The 15449-nt window shown below is 35.6% G+C and overlaps 1 protein-coding gene across 5 annotated transcripts in view; it reads left to right on the forward strand.

Moving 5' to 3' along the window:
• The window catches only part of CDH18 (cadherin 18), a 521943-nt gene that overhangs the window by 252109 nt on the left and 254385 nt on the right, over positions 1–15449 (forward strand). The gene's annotated exons all lie outside the window — the stretch shown is intronic.

The following is a 15449-nucleotide window of genomic DNA, read 5'->3' on the forward strand; positions in this document are numbered from 1 at the left end:
ACTTTAAGTCTAACCTAACACTTTTGCAGCCATCTGTCTTAGGAGGTGCTAAGCAGTCTCTGCTAAAAACCGGATGGCAACTCGTGGGCTTGCTGAGGGACTGATAGAACAATCTTGCCTTAGGTTTTGTTTTTGACCTTTGGGCTTTGCTTTCCTTCACTCTTCTGCCATCCAGTTCCATCCATATCAAATTGAACAGGCAAAGCTTCGTAGGCTGACGGAGTCTTGTAAAAATGCAGGCACATAGAGTACTCTAAGGACAGTAGATACCACATGGAAATAGGGATCATATGCATAACAGTGTGTTCGATGTGAGTGGGTATCTGACAAATCTGGAAATCTATCTGTAGTTAATCAGTTATGGTAGTGATATCCAGGAATGGAATCTCAGTTCCACTGGAGTCTGTGTCAGAAAAAACCAACTTAAATAACACTATAATTTTGGCTGTAATATGTTGGCACCCTCTTGCTTTCCTAAACTCTCTCATTTCCTGACCTCTTCAAATTCCTGATTTTCAGGATGTTAAGAATCTGTAGGAAGAAAATCATTTTTTCATGGCATAGTCCAGAACATAAGACTGGACTTGTCCCACGTGAACATAGAGGAGTTTATGAGCTCAAGTCATTACATCAGAATTTCATCCTCCTTACAAAACATGCACTCCAGAGTCAAATGCAACTCCCTTCACTGAGCCTTGGCAGCCTAGCAGGAGAGGCTGTTAGCAAGTTTGAACTCTGTGTTTGGGATCAGGGAATTTATAGGCCTGCCAGCAGACTTCTCCAATTATCTAAAGTTTTCTTATATCTTTCCAGATGTCTGGATAATTGGGGTTATATGCTGAATTGTTTTATTTAATTGTGAGCTAGTACTATTTAGTCGAGCTTCAGTGCTTGGATGGTCTTTGTCTTTAGCTTTTATTTTTTGATGTCTCCACCAGTGCAACATTTAGCCAGAACTTAGAGAGATTATACAGTTTCTGTGCCTACAAGTAGTATGAACATTGTTTTTTTTTTTTTTTGATTAAATGATTATCTAAAAGATTTTTCTGTTTGGATTTATTTCTAAACTCATTTTCACTCTGTGCTTTGACTTTGACTGTTTCCAAGGAAGTATCTGCTGAACTGTTAGAAAAATCTTGCTTATAATAAGAAAGTGAGAGTAACAATTGTAATGTGCTATCAAAATCCTTTTCAAAGCCATTCCTTTGTCATTTTAGTAACTAACTGATCAAAACCAAAGAACCTATGCTCCATCCTTCAGCAGTTTTTTGACATAGAACACAATCCAAACCAATCCAGAGTAGTATAATCAAACACAGAACACACCAGTCTTTTTCCAAACTACTGTGTGCTTACTGCTATATTCAGAGCAGTTTTTGCTTTGAGATTACTTATTAAAACCTTTCCTCATTTTTTCCTACATTTCCAAGATAACAGCAGGAAGAATGTCCAGGAATTTGGGAGAAGGGAAGGAATAAGCTTACCTTAAGAAACTTAGCAAGTTTGTAGTGCAGAGGTTCACATGTGAAATATGATGGATGCCCACTGGTATTATGAGAGCTCTGCAATGTGTGCAATATTGCAGTATTTGGATCCTTGTCCTTTTACAATATATTTCTCTTTAGCATGTTACAAAAAAATGAGAAAGTGGTAGCAGCCATATTTTTAAATGGGAATTGTAGAATTGGAAAGACTGTGTTACTTTGGTAAGAACTTAATCTTTCTCTTTTTCTTTCTCTTTTTTAATTTTTTTTTTTTTTTTTTTTTTTTTTTTTTTTTTTTTTTTTTTTTTTTATTCTTAGTCCCCGTGTCACTATCCAGCAAGATATCCCTATCTCTTTCTGCTTGGGTCAGAACAGTTTAGTAAAAGCATTCTGTAGACTTCATGGAAATTTCATCACGTCTTTTCTCTTTTCCACCTAAACAGGAAAGCTGGAATCATAGTGTTATGCTTGTCTGAAGGTAGACACTGCAGTGATAGACAGTCCTTGTGCTGCCTAGCGAATCAGTCCTGCTAATAACTTCTCACTTGGCTACAAATATAAAAGTCAGCTACCATCAACAACCACCCTTACCTGTGCTGAGAGGTCATTAGCCTGCCCTCTATTGCTTTTTCACATTAATAATAATAATAATAATAATAATAATAAACATTCAGCCACTAGATTGGTACAATGAAAACTACAGGGTTTAAAGAGCTTTAAAAAGTCATCTAGTATAGCTGTGTTTTCTGTTCTTGAATAGAAAAAAAAATGCTGGCACCAAAGAGGTATCAAAGGTACAGACATTTCAGATCATAAAAATTAAAGCTGAATCTACCAAAAGAAACCTCACAAGCTAGTGAACAGTTAATATTAGGAACTCACACCATTCTTCCAACTAATGGTAAGTCTTACCATATGGAATAAACTGAATAAAAACAATTAGCCTGAAAGTATTTATTCTTTACAGGACACAGAATATCAACATGACTCTGAAGCAAAAATGTGAGATATTATCAAGAAAATAAATTATGGGAAGAGACTAATAGGTCTTAAGAATTGCTGTAATAAAATAGAGCTGTAGCTAAAATCCAAATTCATACATATGTTTTTTCAAAGTTTGAGTTTCTCTGAGTCTGTATTTAGGAATATGTAAGCCAGCACTCTTCTTGAGATCTCTGGCATGTATCATCATTTCGATTTGGTTGCTTTATATTTTGCAGGCAGAAATAGGCCTATAGGAGTTGAATGGGGAGAAGAGAAACTCCGAGAGTTCAGTCTGTCACATTCAATTTTTGTAGTGTTTTTGTAGCTATAGGACAAATATCAATACTTCATTTCTTTCTGAATTGGTACATACAATTTTTATTAGGTGGAACTTAATTATAATTTTAAAATTACTGCATATCCTGCCTTTAAACGTAACTTGATTGACTGAAGACTGAATTGAATTCTACTTCAAAAAATGACTGAACTCTTCACATTAAAAAGATTTTCTTTTCTGTTACAAGCATGGGGGGAAGACTTTTGACTTCAGTAAATTTCATTTCAGCTTCTTACATCTTGTGTCTTACTTCAGGAGCCTATTAAAGAAAAACTCTGTATGCTGAATTCTGGATTGAAGTATATTTTACCTAAATGTAGCTTTTATACATATGGGTAATTGAATTTTGTAATTTCTACATGCAAAATGTTAACATATTTTGAAAACAAATGTAACATTCATAAAATTTATCCTAAATGTATATGCTAATGACATTGTTTTCTTGCCTACTTAAATTTGAATAAATCTGTGTTCTCAATTTCATATGATGGCTTTTTTAAAAATTTATACCATATATTCTTGGAACAGAAATATATTTGACTAGGATATTTTTATAGCAGCCTTCTTCAAACAGAAGAGGAACTGATTCGCACTTAGAAATGCTTATTCCATCTCTGTACTGACAGCTGGTCTTCTTCCCTGCCTTAAGGCCAGAATTAATTTTTGCCTTACTACACTGACACTGGACAGACCCAGCAAAACCCAGAGTCTGCTCTGATTTTGTAATTGTTATATAGACTCTGTAGTCAGGTATAGACTATTCCCCATGCTCATCCTTTTAGGCAGAAACGTATGTGAACAGAAGCACAGAGCCCTCTTTCCCATATGACTGAAGAGTTTCATCTGTAGTGAAGGAGGACATGAAATAACATCAGCTGAAATGAAAGGTATTCAAACAGGAACCCATGGGAAACTTGAGATGACACATCTTTCAAGAGTGTTTTGAATGATTGTAAACTGCTAGCATTATTTTTTGAACAAGACGAGTACTTAGAAGATGAGATAGTATAGGAAGAGATAATGCTTTGGGATCTGTATAGACTAGTTAGTCTGATGAAGATCCCAGGAAACCATTAAAGTGTCATAATACAGTTTAGGAAATACTGTATATCATCAATGCGAACCCACTTTAGTTGCATAAATTAAGTATTTATAAACAAGATATTCTGGTATCCATGTTAAACATCTAATTGATACATGTGTTTGAGTTCATATAGCATACTCAAATTCTCTAAATTATCTGCTTTATCAGCAGTATTTTTATTCAAGAAAACTTGTTTTATGTATCATCTCATATTGGGCAGATCCAAAAATGAAATTGTAAAAATGTTCATTAAAGGAGTGACTTCAGGATGACCTGAGGGGAAAGAAAAATATCTACCTAGGAATCAACGCAACTTTATAATGTTTAAAAGAAGTCTGAGTAATTAAGGTTTGTCCATAATTTTGTGTTTGTAATTTCCAGGTTAAATAGATACTGGGAGAGCATGCAGGAGAAATATGTAGTGGTTATGTAGTAAATTATCAGAAAGGCAAGACACAGCTTGTAGAATGATCCTCTAATCTATCTCCTAATGAAAGTAGAGCAATTCAACAGAAGGAAATCTAATACTCCAAAATTAAGTTCTTTCATGATCCAGTTTTCTCTTATGATGGCACACCTTCTTCTGAAAATTGCTCTCTCTGGAAACTGCTAATGAATCATTACCGAAAATTGCCTCAAAAATAATTTTCAATACCCTAATATGAAAAAGAAAAAAACTCTGAATTGGTCCTTGAATACACAGGAATGGGACCAAAGAAAAGAAAGGAGAAAGTGGCATTATTTCTGTGCACACATAGAAAGGCCACTATTAAAATATAATGTATATCTCAGGTCATTTTATTGCCGAAAAGATGTGAAGAGAGCTATGCAGTACTTCTAAAAAGAAGGTAAAAGAATTATCCAAGATGAGAAAAATAAGTCCCTTGAAATGAGAGTTGAAGAGTTCAATTTACTCCAGCATGATCTTTAGATATAGGAACAGTGTCAATAGACAAGATAGCTGAAAATTACAGGTTTTATCAGCCTTGGTGACAAAGTGTGACAGTGTGCTTGATTGAAAGTTGTCCAAAATTACCATTTTACTAACATATGCATTCTAGCTGTCAGGATAATTAACGAAACTGAATTAACAAAAGTAAGGAAACTAGAAAACACATTACTACTGTAAAGATGAAGTAGGTTTCAAAAAGAGAAAATTTAATCCTTTTATTGGTGTGTTTTGTTGGTTTGGGGGTTTGGGGGAAAGTTCTGGGTGGTTTTTTGTTTCTTTGTTTGTTTCTTGTATTATTCCTTTTTTTCCCCCTTAAAATACTTATCTCATTAGTTTTGTCCTACACTCACAGGCATGTAGTTTACAGCAGGTCAAAGAAGGAGATCTAATGATTCCTACTGGATTGTGAGAATGCAGGTCTACAGAGCAGCCATAGCGTGCTCAGAGTCTGCAAGTCAATGTGCACTTCCCTATCTGTTTGCACTAGTCATCATTTGTTTTTTTTTTCCTACTGTGTTTTCTTCACTGCCTTGGGCCCATGTGCTACAGCTTTTGCATTTTATAGTCATTACATCAGCACCACTAAAATACGGAATACTGATGACTTCTCTAATGCCCAAAATACTGTGTTCTTTTTAATTTTCTATTCTTTCTCCACTCTAAGGGCTTTTTGCTTGGTAAAGTATTTTAACCATCTGCTAGAAGATGGGGTAGCTTTCCTAAAGAACCAGTGCTGTCTTGCAGGTTTCCTTTCGGGTTGTGTGAACTTCAAAATACATGAATTGTTCAAGAGCTGGATGAGAGGGAATGTTTGTAATTAAATATTTTGTGAATAAGCAATCCCTTTTAAATCTTCTGTCCTAAATCTTGTTTTTCATTTGTATAGTATCTTTGTTTTATCATAGTGTAGTAGCCATAGAACTATATTTAAAATATCTGAAATTTTAAAAACTGGATACAAAAAGTATGAAAACAGTCATGGATTATATTGAAATATTAAAAGGTAATTGATGGCTTCAATTGTCAGTAGCAATCCTAAAAAGAGAGACTGGGAAATGTCTGCACCTTGAAATATAACTGAAACTTCAAGAACATGTCTCTTTCTCAGAAACTTTAACCAGAGTTTCTTAACATCAGGTCAGTAAGACAGAATACAGGGAATAATCTCACAATTAGGGTTTCACCTCTAACATTCAGGTTCAAACTTTTGCTTGACTTACTCGGACTTAAGTGAAGAGCCTTGTTTGTTTATGCCCTCCTTGCCCCAGTGCAGTAACTAGTGCACTACTTGATAGATTCCCCCTGTAAAATAGCTTCTGTATTGGCATTTCACTTAGAGTATGGGAACAGATACATGGATTTGATTAAATTTTGGGTTTTCCTATTTTTAAGTGACCTGAGAAGAAAAAGAGAGGGCAGTGGCATTTTACAGAGAAACTGATGGGTAATTACAGCTGGAAATGGAGGAAGAAAAAAAAGAAAAGAATAAATACTGAGAAAAGAGCAGTGGTGTACAAATGCAGTGAAAAGCTCAAGACTTGAGGAGTGTCAGAAAGAAGTAGCAGTTACCAGTTTCTGGTGGAATACTTTCTGAAGGTTTTGCCCCATGCTTTTGGGAGGGAGATAATATCAGAACAAGGAGGGGAATCAGGCACAGACCAAACACCACAGAGGCTGGGACTGTCCAAGATGAAAATAGCCTTGAGGCGCTAATGGCTGAAATTTGATAAACTGTTACAGCATGAAAACTGATTAGAGCAGCTCTGCTTTGTGACAAACAGAAATAACTGTAGATGAAAGGAACAGAATCCCAGAATCACAGGAGGGCTGAGATTTGCAGGGAACTCTGGAAGTCATCCAGTCCAAAACCCACTTGCTCAAGCAAGAACACCTAGATCCTGTTCTCCAAGACCATGTCCAGACAACTTTTGCATATTTACAAGGATGGAGACACCACCATCTTTCTGGGCAACATTTGCCACTGTTTGGTCACTCTCACATCTGACAAATTGTTTCCTGATGTTCAGAGGGAACCTCCTGTATTTCAGTTTGTGACCATTGCCTCTGGTCCTGCCACCAGGCACCACTGGGCTCCCTACTCTTTGTACCCTCCCTCCAAGAATGTATATGTATATTGATGAGACAACCTTGGGCTCCAGTGCTTTGGAAGGATAGAAAATGGGATCTACTTACAAAAGTACAACTGCATCATCTTATTGATCACTGTCTCATTTCTCTGTTTCATCAGTTCCTATTGTGTCTAACTACCTGTGAATTGACATTCATTTTGATGAAGGAACTTCTTGTAAATTACTTTTCCTTCTCTGCTTTTTTTCCACCTCAGGTTTCTTTTTAAAACAATGAAGACAAATAAATGTATTTTCACCAAAGAATTTAAAGAAATACTTAAATCCCATTTATTTCAAGCAATGAGCTTTAGTTTTATACTCCAGAGATAAGAGATAATAAATATCCCAAACATCTGATTTACATAATTTCATCTGAAGAACATGGTAAACCACAGTATCAAAGGTCAAACTTCTCAGTTATTCAATTTAAATTAGAATGGTTTGTTATATTGTAAGCATTTTATCCTTCTTGTTGTATCTCTGTAAAGTGGGCAACAGATACTCAAGTCTGAGGGGTCAGTCAGGCTCAATAAAAATGGATGCAATAAAAAATGTTTGAGGAGGCTGAGATCCTTGTTTCTCTGGGTTTTTTAGAGAATGTTTTATATGGAATGACTTCATCTGTTTCTGTCTCTTCAGATTATCCCAAAAAAACCTTTCTTTCCTTCTTGTGAAACAAAGATATATCATTCTTACCTCATCAGTCAGTTATTTCCCTTGAAAATTTTTATTTAATGTGTTTTGAATTCATGGAAATTTTTCTGTGCCTTTCTGCTAGGTCATTTCGCAAAGACCAGTTGCCCTAAACCAATTTCAAAAGCATTTATGTCTGCATCAGCCTGCACTTATGCCAAAAAGAGCTCTCATTCTTGCTGGTTTGTCACTCATCTTGCAAGCAGTTGTGTGATGTACTACTTTGTGTAGAAATGCACAAGTAAATTTAGGTTTGTATTTACATCAAAGAAGATGCAGCTGAAGAAATACATCTTGCTATTGAAGTGCAATGTAATGAAGGCAGTAGCTCACTTTATGGTCCCCATCAATTCTCAAGAAAGCTCTGCACAGACCACAAAGAACTTGCTGTACATTGGCAGCAGAATGGGCCATTGTGTTTGGGGATTAAAGTTGTCAATTACATTCTCTTCCTCTTCAGTATAGCCAAGTTTAAAGAATCTTGGTATTCAGCAACAATTGTTTGAAGCAACAATTACAAAGAGGGAAAAGGGACAGAACCTTTTTCTTTTAACTTTTTAATCTACCTCTTCCTTTGAAAATGAAGAGCATAGGTAAGGAGCCCATAATATGAATTTTATTCCAACACAGCTCTTATAGCTAAAACTGGTCTTTTCTTGGTCTTCAAGGAGTAACATAATGTTGTAGCAACCTTACTCAGCCCAAAAAAAAAAGGGTAAAAAATGTGCCAGTAAAGCAAATGCAGGTAAGAAATTATGTGAACTTCAAAGTGTGACAACAAATGAAAGAAATATCCACAGGAAAAAAAAAAAACAAAAACAAAAACAACAGAGTAAGTATTTTTAAGTTTACATTTCCTGTAGTGAGAACAAAGGGAAAAAATGCAAACAGGAAAGAATGAAAAATAGCGATTTAGAAGAAAAATCAAATAATTTTACACAGACACTAAAAATAGACAAAGATATAGCATGAATAAAAATAATACCTGAAAGCTCTGAACCTAACTTCATTTAACACCTATTAAAAACATCAAAACTGAAAGATATAAATGAAATTCTAATACTAAGGGCATATGGAGTTCACTAAAATTCTGCAAGAGCTGGTGGCAGACAAAAAGGCTTAAAAACAAAGCTTTACTATTTCTGTCAAAAAGTAGCCTGTATAAGAAAGGCTAGGGAATTGAATGAGATAATTTTTCAAGGGAATGAAACACAAATATATCTCTGTTTCACCCCTAGAAGTAAGACAGACATAATGAAAAAAACCCTTAAATATTTTATATTGGATAAGATTCTTTGACAGCGATAGAGAGAAGTTACCTTGAATCATTTCAGTGAGTCACTTTTGTGAGTGCATCTCAATACCTTCATTTTAGCATGGTGTGGTCCCCAAGTATCCTTTTCTTGATTTGGCAGTCAGATGTATACACACATATCCTTTCAGCGCTATATTGTCTGACGGTTGTTTACTCCTAGAATATGCAGAACACTGTAATACTTTTCACACACATAAAATAAATCTCCATAGTAGGATTATTTTACCTCCAAATTGTATGCTGAATATGTGTTATTTTGTCTATCTTTAATCTGCTGACACATTTCCATTTTTCTATAGCAATCCAACTGCTAGATGACCACCAACTCTAATGTAAATTTGTAAATGACATGTGGAAACAACAGTGAAATTTGTTAACAGTAGCAGAATCTAATTCCCAATTCCCATTCCATTAATCTCTGTATTTTTAAGAGGTCCCACTAATGAGTTCTTTCTGTAATTAATCATGTTGACGCAGTTCAAAGTAGATGATTTAAATCTTGGTTGAGAAGTAAAGAGTTGGCAAACTCTCCCTTATTGTCGATTCTGTGAAGTTAATGGTGAATTGAATGTGCTATGGGGTTCCTCAGTGTAATACCATACTGGACTTGATCTTGAGTTTGTAAAATATTTAACATAAATTATTTTAGTGTATCTCTAGTGTTCACTGCAAAAAACCCCCTCCAGTTTGTTTCTGGATATTTTTCATTCAGCACTGTAGGAAAAACACAGATTCCGACAAAAACCTTTTTTTGTCACAAGTGATTCCTGATAAATATGAAGACTATTTTTTAAACAAATTAAGAAATAGTGGTATGTGTCTGAAAGTTGAAGCTTGTGATAACATTTGTAAAATCTAAACTATATAAAAGTGTAAGTTATATATATATATATATAAAAGTATAAAAGTTCTAAAAGTGTACTATTGCAAGCAGATCAGCAGAAACATTTTAGAGGTCCTGCAAGCTCATGGAAAGTCATGCAATCATAGAAGCTGCTCACTCTAAAATAATTAGGCCATGCATATGAACCTTTTTAGAATCCAGGGGCTAATCTAGTATTATGATGACAAAAACTAAAATTGTATAAAGCACCAGTGTCCCCCTTGTGGTGTATGACAGCACTGAAATCAGTGGAATGTAAAGAAAGAAAATAAATACTCTGCAAAGTGATAAAAATAATGACCATGTGTTCCTTTGAAAAAATTTACATTGAAGCTCTCATTTGCCATTAAGCAATGGAGTACAGGAGATACCAAAAATACTGTGTCACATGAAAAGGGATTTCCTCAAACTCTCTGTGTTTGATAAAGACTGTCAGCATCCCAGGAAAGCCGAGATCCTTGTGCCCAACCAGTCTGCCAGCATCCAGTTATGGGGACCTTTCACTGAATAGTCTTCTGGATAAGAGAGTGATTGGACTGACTTGTTCCAGGTCACATGCCAACAGAAAGACCCCCTCCCAGGTCTCCACATCTTTATTTGAGTATGCTACCTGCTGACAGCTACTGACAGCACCCATGAAGGACTCACACTAACAGTTTACGGAACACCCTTTATTAATAAGATTGTGACAGGTTAAGGTTCATGGATTGTCAGTGATAGTATCTGACTGCAAAAAGGTATTCAAAGCCAGACACTGACAAGCTCTAATCCCAAACACAAGCTGGCTTGAGATTACCATTCAGCGCACATTAGAGTGTGGTTCTTACCCTGTAGGAGTCCCTATGGGGAAGAAGACAGGTTCAGCCCATGGACTGATCCCAAAAATTACAGTGGACTCTTCCCTAACTTTGTCCCATTCTTAACTTACTTCTAGACTATTTCTTCACGTCTAGGTGGAGCAGGAGTAATTCCAGTCATACATACCTTTTTCACTGATTGGTGTAAAATTCTAAGATATAGTCAATAAAATAGAGAACACTTCTCTGTGAGGGGTGGTGGTACCGTGGCAACAGGTAGCTTTGGGATGGATGTGTGCATCAGTACGGCATCTGTGATCTCACCATGGTTGCAGGTTCAAGACCAAGGCATCATTTTTCTCCCTTGGTTAACACCTGATAGGGGGCTTATCAGCTACAAGATACCTCCGAGGTCCCTCCATCGCAAGGATTTCAGCAAAGCCTCGCTGGAGTGTCTCCAATCTGTTCCACCCTCCATTTCATTTCCCTTAGCATGTCTTGTGTGGGGGAATTTGGGCATGATGACTACATCCCATCCAGGGATGAATTGCATTTCACCCTAAAATTTCTGTACTGTTATAATTCCTGTTAGAGTGTGAATATAACTTCTCAGTTTTCTTTGATTTTACCCTGAGTAATTTTCCCACATTCTGATACTCTGAGAAACCAAATGGTGGAAAAGGGGGAAAGAAGGAGAGGGTCATAATGAAGCTAAAGACACCAAATAAATAAGAATTCCATAATTGGAGGCTTTACACTCTGTTTTGCCTGCTTCCTTAACCAGAGGAGAGAAATAAACTGATTTCAGGGTTTATCTGAAGACTATCTCAAAAAGAAAAAGCAAAACTGTATTTTTTATGATCATGCATCTTTCATGTGGCAGCTATGACACATGGGGGAGAGTGTCTTTAATTTTGAGGATGTCATCTTTGACACTGACTAAACTTTATTATCCCAGCAGATATATCCAACTTATCAGGCAAACCAGGAATGTAATCTCTGTAATCATTCCGGTTTTGTACTTTAAAACATTGTGATTGAAGAGCATTTTGATAGTTTTGTCTCTAGAGCCTCTCACTCAAAACATCAGTTCAACATGCTAGTCTTCAAGAAAATGTGCTAGCTGAAAAGACAGACTAGTGCTTAAAGCATATTGATACCTGCAACGTTATAAAGAGAATTTATCTACTTTAAGGTAAGACAGAAATGTCGTTCAATAAATGTTTTGGGTTTACCTAAGAACTGCATGGGAGGAAACTTCAATGTGTACAAAAATGGTAGTATCACAGAGATACTAATAAGATTTGAATTTCTAAAAATAATCAGTCATGACTGGTTCTTGGTATTTCCTTGACATTATGAAATAGTATCTATTTTAAAAGTCAATTAACATTTTTTAGTCACAGTAGACTGACATGAGTCATCAATTTAACAGTCCTAAATTTTGACATATTATGCATCAATAAACATAATTTCTTGCTATTTTTTTTTTATAGTTAGGTCTATTCTATAATTTTTTTTGAAAAATCACAAGATCACATCAGCAGTGAAGACATAGGATACTGTTTTGATAAACCATGTAACATACAAGACATTCAAAACCAGAACTAATTTCAGTATACAGATGATTGACTTTCTTTCCATTGCAGAATACAACTAAGATTTGTCTTGCTTATAGCTAACAAGAAAACCTGCTTTTCAGGTATTACTGTGAATTTTTGTTGAAAAACATATTTTTTTTTAAAACTATTCCATGGGGGGTTTTATTCACAGATTTTCCTGTCTATGTGTGATTATTATACAGTTATTACTTCACTTTAGCTGCATTTAAAATGTTTTAAATGCTTAAATGATGGTAGCTTTAATAATAAAATGGTTTCCTTATCCGTATCAGGCACTAGTGTTTGGTTTTATCTACAAAGTTTTTGCATTATATATCACTGGTTTTGTTTGAGGGAAGTGTGTAGAGAAAGAAATGAGATTTTTTGGAAAAAAAAAAATCAAATTCCCTTTTCCTAACTCTTGTCAAAGTTCTACCAAGGCTTTTTAATTTGACTGTAGACTTTTCGAATTCATCCATTTATATGAATGCTTCTCCCTGCTATCAGCAGTTTAAAGCAAACATATCTGTCAGTTCTGGAGCTCGCTTTTGCTGGTCTGAAAACCAGATGGTTTTGCCTTCTCCCTTCCACAGCTGTCCCCAGTGCTAGCTCACTCTTTAAAGATGCTAAGGGCTGCATGTTTCCCTGTGCTGTTGTACTGCTGAACTCACTTAGTAAATCTAACCCAGCAAGAGGTTTTTAAGAGTTTTTTCCATTGTAACAAATGAGGAGCAAACCCTACTCACAGGAAGTAGAAGTGCGACCAGGTTAGAAAAAGAAAAAAAAAAAGAGAAGTAGAAGGAACTTTCTGTGTATCAATTATTGTCTTGTAAGTATAAGCCCCTGACATGGGCTACAGGTTGAAACATAGATTTAGAAGAAACATAAAGATTTTAGTTATAGGCTAGCTGTATTGAAATAAGTTAGAGTAAGAAGGAATTTGGGCCCAGCTAGAGTCAATAAAATAGTTAAGAGAGCTAGACCTGAAATGGGTTTTAAGATGTTAGTAACTGATTATCAAACAACTGATGATCTGTCATTTGTATGTTTGTTTAGCTGTGCTTAGAATGAGGAACAGAAACATTGATAAGTGTAGGGAACAAGGACAATTACCAATTTCCTCCTTTGGTGGGAACTCGTTCAAAAGTCACGCAAGAGGAAACTTAGAGGTCACTAAAGTAATTAGGATTGTTAAAGTTCAGAAGGGAGAAAAGGTCAAAATGAGGAAGATGAGTAACTTCATCATTTTTTGGACCACTGACCCAATTCAAGACCACTGACTCAATTCAGAACACACACTATGCATGCTTAATGACATTTAAGCTCATTTCCATATGAAGCGGAGAATGGGAGGTGTTAATGTTATGAATATGCATTTGTATTTTGGATATTCATAATTTTTGTAAATAAAAACCTTTGTGTTTGCTTGTATCGGGGCCCTGCATCTTAGGGAGCGATCCCACACAGTGCCTGGCACCAAATAAAACATGCACTTTCTAACTCTAAACTGTTAGAGAGTTTTTGTCTGTCTCAGTTGGATATCGATATTAGATCGATATTCATATTTTGGTAAATCAGGTATTCAAGTGTCTTTCCCTTGTGTGTATCTATTCCTGGGCTAGCTTGTGGTGGTTGGTGTCATGCTTGCAGTGACAGTAGTTTCTCCGATTGCTGCGTGTCTTGCTGCCCTCAGGTGTGCAGTGCTCCTCGGGATCACATCAGTGCAGATGGGTGATGCACTTTGCACATCATCTGGCTTCCCCCTCTAGGCTTGGAAAAGGTTTTGGACAACCTTGAAAGACAGCTGCTCTCAAGCAGCGTTCCTGCTTCTGAGTCCTTCTTCTTTCCCCTTAGTAATATGAGGACTTCAGAGAAATTCTACTCTTTCCAGGCAGAAAAGTCTAAATTGTCCCCTAATCAGCTTTGAAAATGTGTGTTCTGTAACAGGCTCCTTGCACTTAGGTTTCCATAAAATTAAGAGAAGCACTTTAATAACTAACATTAGATAAAGAGTGGTTTATCTTCCAGCTTTGGTGATACTGATGAACCTTTTTACAACAGCAGAAGCAATGAAATTAAAAAATAATTATTAATTAAAATCTGTATTAAAGAACTTAGGTCTTGGACATGGAAATAACACCTTACATTTAATAATGTCTGTGTTGGAATTTAATAATGTCTGTTTATTAATACTGATATTGCACTGGGACAAAAAAGAACAATGCTGGAGATCGATTTTTGCCTATTCATTTAGGTTATGGTGATGTACTGATTCCATTAAATGCAACTGATAAAAATATTTTTAGGTGTGGTATAATACACCATGAAGGTCAAAATCAAATTTATATTAAATGAAATTAATATTACCTAGTATGAGCTTAAAACATCTGAACATACAACAATCCACATACTATAAGTGCTAAAATACAAGCAGTGAAATGTTATATGCATAAATTTATGCATAGTGTACAATGAGTTTTCATTTACAACAATGAAGCTCCACTTCCATTGAATCATTTAGAAGAATTAGAAAGGATCAGTGATCTATAGCCCTATATTAAAAAGGACTAGAAAGAAAGAGTAAATAAACTTTCAGCTTTGAAAAACTTGTTAAATATTTCTATCTTAAAATTCTTTAAGGAACAACTGGTTAACTCTTCCTTGTCAATCATAATTTTAAATAGTGTTACGGGCCTAGATCATGCTTTTCTGCTACACTAAAAACAATACTGTAAAACCAGTGGTTTTCTTACTGCGTAGTCTGTTCTTTGCATCCATATAGGTAAGTCCAGCTCTTTTAGTAATAAATGGAAATTTCTGCAATTTTTCTTTTCTCATTGCAGATCCTATAAATCTAAGAATTTGACTTGCTGGTCTTTAGCACAGCCAGCTGAGAATAGAATTTCTTACCATGTGAGAAATGAGACTGGCTGGTTCATTGGGTGACTGGCATGCAGAGCTATTAGAAGTGACTAACATGGAAAATAGTTTTGCTATTGTCAATATAGGAAAGGAAAAAGGAAGGACTGGTCTGTTTTTAAGATATCTAGCTTCGTTTTGCAGCTTCAAAGAAACCTCCAATGAAGTTTCATCTGCCAACTTGGCATAATGTCCTATTGTTCATGTTGTTGACTAAGATGCTAAATAGTGTCTAGATCAATACTGACTCATGATGCAAGTGGTTCTCAGA

This window comes from Corvus kubaryi, unplaced genomic scaffold (assembly GCF_017639235.1).
Source record: "Corvus kubaryi isolate FWS band 111438036 unplaced genomic scaffold, C.kubaryi_AGA036_p1.0 68, whole genome shotgun sequence".
Taxonomy (NCBI): domain Eukaryota; kingdom Metazoa; phylum Chordata; class Aves; order Passeriformes; family Corvidae; genus Corvus; species Corvus kubaryi.